This window comes from Tarenaya hassleriana, unplaced genomic scaffold (assembly GCF_000463585.1).
Source record: "Tarenaya hassleriana unplaced genomic scaffold, ASM46358v1 Cleome29, whole genome shotgun sequence".
In the NCBI taxonomy this organism is placed as follows: domain Eukaryota; kingdom Viridiplantae; phylum Streptophyta; class Magnoliopsida; order Brassicales; family Cleomaceae; genus Tarenaya; species Tarenaya hassleriana.
This window is the reverse complement of record NW_010966092.1, coordinates 1,227,003-1,236,452: the sequence shown is the minus strand read 5'-3', so window position 1 is coordinate 1,236,452 and position 9,450 is coordinate 1,227,003.

Genomic DNA, 9,450 nt, shown 5'->3' with positions numbered 1-9,450 from the left:
CCCCCTGCAAAGAATAAACGTTGCAAGACACTTGTCAGAGGTAGAGGAAGAATGGGAAGGGGGAGAGGAAGGGGCAGAGGAAGTAGCAGGGGTACACAACCGGAATCAGAAGGCGAAGAATCTGAGGTTGCATACTTTGTCTGGCAACCTGAAGGAGTTAATGGTGACAACCTTGAAAGGAAAGCATCTTTTCTTTCATCGTCCACTCTAAAAGCGAGCCTTCTTTGGAAATTTATGAATATGCCCCGAGAGAAAAGGCTATGGAAGTCTCATTTGAATGCAACTAGAGATTCAAAGTTTTTTGAAACTATTTTGGAGGGCGGAAAATGGCTCACAGATGAGGTAAGGCCCCATTAAATAGGTTACGGGTCACACAGGTCATCTCTAACATGTTTTTGTTTTTCTTTGACAGCATATAGAAGAGGCAATGTGTGCATTTCGGTGCAACTATCCGAAGTACTCCAGTAAAACTGTGATCTCTAACTGTTGCATATGTGATCTACACTTCTCGGAGACCATCATGCGGTGGGAAGAGAGTGGGGACCTGTCCATCGATACACTTTTGATCGAATAATTGATCAAGTGCGAAAGAGTCTCGGTGCGAAACCAAAGACAAAATGGCATTGCCCGGGGTTTATAATCCCTCTGATGGTAAGTTATTTATTAAATTACGAGGAAATTATTTGAAAGTTGGATTGATTTGATTAGCTTTTTTATGTTGCAGTTGCTGCCTTTTGAGTGCATTGAAAGCTTGAGTGCCAACGAGTGGTACACAGATGTTTCAGGTGCAGACCCAAGCTGTCCTAGAATGTGCAAGAGGGTAATCAAACCCGGGCTTAGATGGACCTTCCCTGCTGTAATGGAAGAAATGAATCACAGGTACGGGTCACGGGTCACGGGTCACGGGTCACGGGTCACATGGGTCACGGGTCACATGGATCACATGGGTCAAAAGTAACATTTTTTTTTGTTTCAGGGTATTAAAAGTATTCTACTGGTGGAAAAGGATGAAGAAGCACTTCTGTATGATCTGGAGGATTACAAGGGAAGTAGTGATCCAAAGATCAGTGTATGGATGCAACATTTGCAGTTGAATCCGCAAAGCATCTGTTGGGATAGCATCCGTGAGCTTGATGCCAGATGCAGAGGTTCTTTGAAAAAGGGAAAAACTAAGATAGTTGAAGAAGATGATGATGAAGAAGTAGAAGAAGAACAAGAAGAAAATCAAGAAGAAGAGACTCGGGTTGAGGGTGAACCTCCAAGAATGCGAGGATCGACAGTTTCAAGAGTGGATGCATTAGAGAAGTTCATTAAGCAGGAGATCAAAGCATCCGAGGCCAGGATCATTGATCACATGGGTCAAGCGATCCAAGCATCTGAGACGAGGTTAATTGCTTGTGTGAAAGATATTCTGAAACAGTCTGGTCATTTCTCTGTGAACTATTCGTATAGAGTGCAACCTAGGAATGATGAAATGTGGGGGGACACTGCAACTTCTAAAGACCATGCTGGAGGAGCGGATGTTTTTATGGATGTCCCTCAAACTGGGAAAAGTTTGATTGATTTGATTAGCTTTTTTATGTTGCAGTTGCTGCCTTTTGAGTGCATTGAAAGCTTGGGTGCCAACGGGTGGTACACAGATGTTTCAGGGGCCGACCCAAGCTGTCCTAGAATGTGCAAGAGGGTAATCAAACCCGGGCTTAGATGGACCTTCCCTGCTATAATGGAAAAGATTGGAATTGAATCACAGGTACGGGTCACGGGTCACGGGTCACGGGTCACATGGATCACACGGGTCAAAAGTAACAATTTTTTTTATTTCAGGGTATTAAAAGTATTCTACTAGTGGAAAAGGATGAAGAAGCACTTCTGTATGATCTGGAGGATTATAAGGGAAGTAGTTATCCAAAGATCAGTGTATGGATGCAACATTTGCAGTTGAATCCGCAAAGCATCTGTTGGGATAGCATCCGTGAGCTTGATGCCAGATGCAGAGGTTCTTTGAAAAAGGGAAAAACTAAGATAGTTGAAGAAGATGATGATGAAGAAGTAGAAGAAGAACAAGAAGAAAATCAAGAAGAAGAGACTCGGGTTGAGGGTGAACCTCCAAGAATGCGAGGATCGACAGTTTCAAGAGTGGATGCATTAGAGAAGTTCATTAAGCAGGAGATCAAAGCATCCGAGGCCAGGATCATTGATCACATGGGTCAAGCGATCCAAGCATCTGAGACGAGGTTAATTACTTGTCTAAAAGATATTCTGAAACAGTCTGGTCATTTCTCTGTGAACTATTCGTGAACAGTTTTACGGACGAGTTTGAGGTGAGAGATAAAATGGGTAGGAAACACTTGGTGAGTCTAGGGGATAGATCATGCAGTTGTAAGATGTTTGACATAGACAAATATCCATGCAGTCACGCAATCGCAGCAGTCCACAAGACTAGCAGAGGCAATATTATACCGGACTTATGCTCTCCATACTTTCTCCGGGAGACATGGCGGTTGGCTTATCAAGAAACGGTTTATCCGGTTCCTGATTGTTGTGATTGGATCATTGACGACCCACGGGATGCAAACCTCGTGGTATTACCTCCGATTGTGGAAGATAAACGTAAAACCGGTAGACCCAAACAAAATCGGTTTCCAGGCCCCAGCGAACCGCGGACAAAGCGTTCAAAGAAGAACAAATAAAGATATTGCATAAATAATATGATTGTATGATTTCATGTAGTTCTCGTGATCTATGTGATTATATACATTTTCCAGAAGGACATCTATTTGAATAAGGTGATTTTCTTTGCACTAGTACCGTGTTAAAGTCTTGAATAGATAGAAAAAAGTTTTGAACTGTGTGACCCCTGCAAATGTAATCCATAAGTGATACTAGTGTTTCATGACAACTTATGAACAAATTGTACTAATGTTCATATAACTCTTACTTTTGTTAACGAATTTAACTTGCATATACCATATTATCATTGTAAAACATCGTATAATTCATTTCAACACTTTAAAATCGAGATTTGACCGTGTTTTATAAGTACCACTGAGTCACGGGTCATATGGGTCACATGGGTCACGGGTCACAGGTGAGTCACATGGGTCACATAGGTCACATGAGTCGAATTTATCGAATTAGTGACTTGGCATGGTTATGTATAAATTCTAATGCAATACCCGGTTGCACGTGTTGCGCCATTTTTTCCCCCGGATCTCGTTCCACCGATGTTCGTTTGTTCTGCATGGGTTTGTTCTGTTGTTGTTTGTTCTAGGTGGAAATGGTACGAGAACCAAACCGTTGAGAAAAAACCGGAGAACTCGGATTTCGCGGCTATATTTTGCGGGGTCAAGAATGGCGAAAGGCCGTGAACGGACTAGCGGGTGAAAATAGATGAAACGTAGTGAATGCAAGAGTCGACCAGTGCGATCATACCGCACTAATGCACCGGATCCCATCAGAACTCCGCAGTGAAGCGTGCTTGGGCGAGAGTAGTACTAGGATGGATGACCTCCTGGGAAGTCCTCGTGTTGCACCCTTTCTTTTCGTTTTGTCGTCGCATCTCGTTTCGATATTCTGTCCGCACATGGTTTTTTACCTCCAAATAATTCTTATTTTTATTGTAATATTTGATTGATGTTTTTTATTTTTCACATCTCGTTTCGGGTTCACGGAGACGATAACTGTTGTCTTGTTTGATAAATTCTAATGCAATACCCGGTTGCACGTGTTGCGCAATTTTTTTCACCGGATCTCGTTCCACCGATGTTCGTTTGTTCTGCATGGGTTTGTTCTGTTGTTGTTTGTTCTAGGTGGAAATGGTACGAGAACCAAACCGTTGAAAAAAAACCGGAGAACTTAGATTTTGCGGCTATATTTTGCGGGGTCAAGAATGGCGAAAGGCCGTGAACGGACTAGCGGGTGAAAATAGATGAAACGTAGTGAACGCAAGAGTCGACCAGTGCGATCATACCAGTACTAATGCACCGGATCCCATCAGAACTCCGCAATGAAGCGTGCTTGGGCGAGAGTAGTACTAGGATGGATGACCTCCTGGGAAGTCCTCGTGTTGCACCCTTTCTTTTCCTTTTGTCGTCGCATCTCGTTTCGATGTTCTGTCTGCACAGGGTTTTTTACCTCCAAATAATTCTTATTTTTATTGTAATATTTGATTGATGTTTTTTATTTTTCACACCTCGTTTCGGGTTAACGGAGAGACGATAACCCTTGTCTTGTTGTATAAATTCTAATGCAATACCCGGTTGCACGTGTTGCGCCATTTTTTCCACCGGATCTCGTTCCACCGATGTTCGTTTGTTCTGCATGGGTTTGTTCTGTTGTTGTTTGTTCTAGTCGGAAATGGTACGAGAACCAAACCGTTGAGAAAAAAACCGGAGAACTCAGATTTTGCGGCTATATTTTGCGGGGTCAAGAATGGCGAAAGGCCGTGAACGGACTAGCGGGTGAAAATAGATGAAACGTAGTGAATGCAAGAGTCGACCAGTGCGATCATAGCAGCACTAATGCACCGGATCCCATCAGAACTCCGCAGTGAAGCGTGCTTGGGCGAGAGTAGTACTAGGATGGATGACCTCCTGGGAAGTCCTCGTGTTGCGCCCTTTCTTTTCCTTTTGTCGTCGCATCTCGTTTCGATATTCTGTCCGCACATGGTTTTTTACCTCCAAATAATTCTTATTTTTATTGTAATATTTGATTGATGTTTTTTATTTTTCACACCTCGTTTCGGGTTAATGGAGACGATAACCGTTGTCTTGTTTGTTCGGCATGGGTTTGTTCTGTTGTTGTTTGTTCGGCATGGGTTTGTTCTGTTGTTGTTTGTTCGGCATGGGTTTGTTCTGTTGTTGTTTGTTCTAGGTGGAAATGGTACGAGAACCAAACCGTTGAGAAAAAACCGGAGAACTCGGATTTCGCGGCTATATTTTGCGGGGTCAAGAATGGCGAAAGGCCGTGAACGGACTAGCGGGTGAAAATAGATGAAATGTAGTGAACGCAAGAGTCGACCAGTGCGATCATACCAGCACTAATGCACCGGATCCCATCAGAACTCCGCAATGAAGCGTGCTTGGGCGAGAGTAGTACTAGGATGGATGACCTCCTGGGAAGTCCTCGTGTTGCACCCTTTCTTTTCGTTTTGTCGTCGCATCTCGTTTCGATGTTCTGTCCGCACAGGGTTTTTTATCTCCAAATAATTCTTACTTTTATTGTAATATTTGATTGATGTTTTTTTATTTTTCACACCTTGTTTCGGGTTAACGGAGACGATAACTGTTGTCTTGTTTGATAAATTCTAATGCAATACCCGGTTGCACGTGTTGCGCCATTTTTTCCACCGGATCTCGTTCCACCGATGTTCGTTTGTTCGGCATGGGTTTGTTCTGTTGTTGTTTGTTCTAGTCGGAAATGGTACGAGAACCAAACCGTTGAGAAAAAAACCGGAGAACTCAGATTTCGCGACTATATTTTGCGGGGATAGATGAAACGTAGTGAACGCAAGAGTCGACGAGTGCGATCATAGCAGCACTAATGCACCGGATCCCATCAGAACTCCGCAATGAAGCGTGCTTGGGCGAGAGTAGTACTAGGATGGATGACCTCCTGGGAAGTCCTCGTGTTGCACCCTTTCTTTTCCTTTTGTCGTCGTATCTCGTTTCGATGTTCTGTCCGCACAGGGTTTTTTATCTCCAAATAATTCTTACTTTTATTGTAATATTTGATTGATGTTTTTTTATTTTTCACACCTCGTTTCGGGTTAACGGAGACGATAATCGTTGTCTTGTTTGATAAATTCTAATGCAATACCCGGTTGCACGTGTTGCGCCATTTTTTCCACCGGATGTCGTTCCACCGATGTTCGTTTGTTCGGCATGGGTTTGTTCTGTTGTTGTTTGTTCTAGTCGAAAATGGTATGAGAACCAAACCGTTGAAAAAAAACCGGAGAACTTAGATTTCGCGGCTATATTTTGCGGGGTCAAGAATGGCGAAAGGCCGTGAACGGACTAGCGGGTGAAAAGACTACTCTCGCCCAAGCACGCTTCATTGCGGAGTTCTGATGGGATGCGGTGCATTAGTGCTGGTATGATCGCACTGGTCAACTCTTGCGTTCACTACGTTTCATCTATTTTCACCCGCTAGTCGGTTCACGGCCTTTCGCCATTCTTGACCCCGCAAAATATAGCCGCGAAATCTAAGTTCTCCGGTTTTTTTTCAACGGTTTGGTTCTCGTACCATTTCCGACAAGAACAAACAACAACAAAACAAACAACAACAGAACAAACCCATGCCGAACAAACGAACATCGGTGGAACGAAATCCGGTGGAAAAAATGGCGCAACACGTGCAACCAAGTATTGCATTAGAATTTATCAAACAAGACAACGGTTATCGTCTCCGTTAACCCGAAACGAGGTGTGAAAAATAAAAAACATCAATCAAATATTACAATAAAAGTAAGAATTATTTGGAGATAAAAAACCCTGTGCGGACAGAACATCGAAACGAGATGCGACGACAAAAGGAAAAGAAAGGGTGCAACACGAGGACTTCCCAGGAGGTCATCCATCCTAGTACTACTCTCGCCCAAGCACGCTTCACTGCGGAGTTCTGATCGGTGAACATGCTTGTCATTCAAAAGGTATGTGGGCTTTCTGTTTTCTTTTACATTCGGTAAATAGCTTAGTTTGATCTTCGTTTTATCTTTGTCTATTGCCATCTCAGAATATAACTCTTCAACAAGTTGCTCATATGTTACCTCAATTGGAGAACAAAAGAACAACAATCTTTGGTTGTCCATAACTCTCCCGTTCCATTCGTATTCTCCGTTCTTATTCACAATCCATTCTCCTCCACAGAGAAAATAAATAATTGTAGTTCTCTCCATTACATCCATTATACCTGTAAAAAAAAATTTACAAACAGAATAACACGTTACCAGACTTAATCACTGCATAACCATGACAAGTCAATAATTCGATAAATTCGACCCATGTGACCCAAGTGACCCATGTGACCCGTGACCCATGTGACCCATGTGACCCATGTGACCCATGTGATCCGTGACCCATGTGACTCATGTAACCCATGTGACCCATGATCTATGTGACCTATGTGACCTATGTGTCTGTCCAATGTGACAACTTATTTGACTCATATGATTGTGTAATCCATGTAACTCATATGCCTCATATATCCAAATGTCTCATGTGACTCGATTTTCCCCCCACAAAACACAGTAAACAACTCAAAAACAAGAAAAAACCCACAGAATAACAGTATTTAAGTCGAAACTTACCTATTTCCACGAGATTTGAAGCAATTTCGCAAATTATCGAAGATATAGCAAGCAAATCGGATAAATGAAGCAAATGTGAGGACAAAGAGACCAAATCGGAAGAGAGAGCAGATAAATCAAAAGAAATACTGAGCAAATCAAAGAAGAGAGCAAATCAGATGAGAGAAAGTGGAAATCGTAAGAGAGAGTGAGCAAAATACGAGTATTCAAACGGAGGAGAGAGAGCGCAAATCAAGAGAAGAGAGAAGAAAAAATAAGGAGAGAGAAGGAAAGTAATAATGAGGAGAGAGAAACCGCTGCTGTTTTTTAGGAGAAAAAATATTTTTTTAAAATTTGTTTTTTTATTTCATTTATTTTATAACATAAGAGTATATATAGGAAGATATATTTGAAGGAGATATTTTTATTGTGAAGGAAGGGTAGTCCATGAAAACCATATAGCATTTTAAGGGCATTTTTTATAAAATCCCTCTCAGTTTCATCTTTGTAGATTATCCTTTTACTAGAAAAGAAACGAAAATTGATCACGTTGTCAGAAGGAAACGACGAACAATAGAAAGGTCACTGAGAAATAACTAAAATGACATATCGCTGAAGCCACTAAGGGATTCGAATATTTTTTCCTTTTAATTTAGTGTAATTATTCCAATAATACATAGGTATATTTCCATGTAAAATTTCTAATGTGCCCTTAAAATGAAAGTAATTCAATGTAATTTCGGAAATAATTACATGGGCCTTATGATCTAAGATCGAGACAGCACCTTTAGAAATTCTATGGAGACGAGGTCGAGACCGGGTGTCCCTAAAAATCCGGTTACCCGACCCACCAGTGGCGGATGTACATGTAAAGAAGTGGGGTATAGGACCCCACTCAAAAAAATAAAAAAACATTAATATATTTATAATTTTAAAAATTTAAGAGATTGACCCGTCAATTTTTTATGTAGACTCCCTATTATTATTTTTTCTTTTTCTATTATGTTTTTAATAAAAAATTAGGTTAGTTATGTTTTTAAATCACCGCCGTTGTCTCGTTTGTATCTTTTATTTTTTGTTTTATCTTTTCCAATTTAAAATCCTTTCCTAATTATAGTTTGATAGGGTTTTCTAATAACAATTATTTTGAAAAAAACACAGTTATAAACATAGCCTTCTCCATTGTTTCTTTTTATTTTCATCTATTTTTTAATCTTCTATCTCTTTCTTGATCTATAAAAAAAATCTCTACCGACCTAGTGTTGCACCCTTTCGTACATATTCCTGTGCCGATTCCTTACTGTCGAACTCATGGCCAGGATTTATATTCAATCCATCACTGAATGTGAATATAGAAGTAGAAAATAATGAGTCCTCAACCACTACCAAAGCCAAATTATTATCATCCTCACCACCGCCATCACCATCACCATCACCATCGATCGGGTTGTAAGTGGAAATTGCGCGTGGCAATGATCCAAAAGTCCAAACGTTTTAGTGTGAGAACACACGATCCAATTCATAGTTGCAAACCTGTATGTGAAACAAGTGACACCATGAAGGGTACATCAAAGCTGGTTAAAGACTATTTGAAGGAAGAATATCCGGGTAAACTCGAGACGCCTACAGCAAGTGAATTAGTAGAACGCGTCAAAAGCAAGTATGGACTTACTGTGTCATATTTGATGGCATTAAGAGGCAAGCATAGTGCAGAAAGTGAGATTCGTGGTGACCCTTGTGACCATTACAGTAGACTTCCAAAGTGGTTGCACATGTTGATCAAAAGAAATCCCGGGACGCATGCGAGTCTTAGCTTGGACGATGATGGCAGATTTAAATATGTCTTTATCGCTTTGAGTGCAGCTATAAAAGGATGGAAATATTTGCGTAAAGTGGTTGCCATTGACGCAACGTTTCTAACAGCGTTCCATTCGTATTCTCCGTTCTTATTCACAATCCATTCTCCTCCACAGAGAAAATAAATAATTGTAGTTCTCTCCATTACATCCATTATACCTGTAAAAAAAAATTTACAAACAGAATAACACGTTACCAGACTTAATCACTGCATAACCATGACAAGTCAATAATTCGATAAATTCGACCCATGTGACCCAAGTGACCCATGTGACCCGTGACCCATGTGACCCATGTGACCCATGTGA